This window comes from Habropoda laboriosa, unplaced genomic scaffold (assembly GCF_001263275.1).
Source record: "Habropoda laboriosa isolate 0110345459 unplaced genomic scaffold, ASM126327v1 scaffold11, whole genome shotgun sequence".
Classification (NCBI taxonomy): domain Eukaryota; kingdom Metazoa; phylum Arthropoda; class Insecta; order Hymenoptera; family Apidae; genus Habropoda; species Habropoda laboriosa.
The window spans coordinates 496,936-497,250 of NW_017100150.1; positions in this window are offsets into that span (position 1 = coordinate 496,936).

Here is a 315-nt window from a genome sequence, read left to right on the forward strand (position 1 = left end):
CATTTGAAATAAGTAAATCTTAATATGAAGCATATAAAATTATTTTGTTTTGTAAAATATATTACCTTCATTTACAATAATAACATACAATAACTGTGGTTACAATCTCAAGAAAGATGTTAGAATTATATTAAATAAGAGTGTAACTATGGTAACCACATCAAGTGTTATAAACTGTATTCGAATTAATTTTACAATATTGGCACAAAAGAAAATAGAAATTATGCATTAAATCTTATTGAAGAATTCTATATATTTTGGCTGCAAGTATAATGATAAAACCAATAAATGTATTTAATAAAAATTATTAACAAA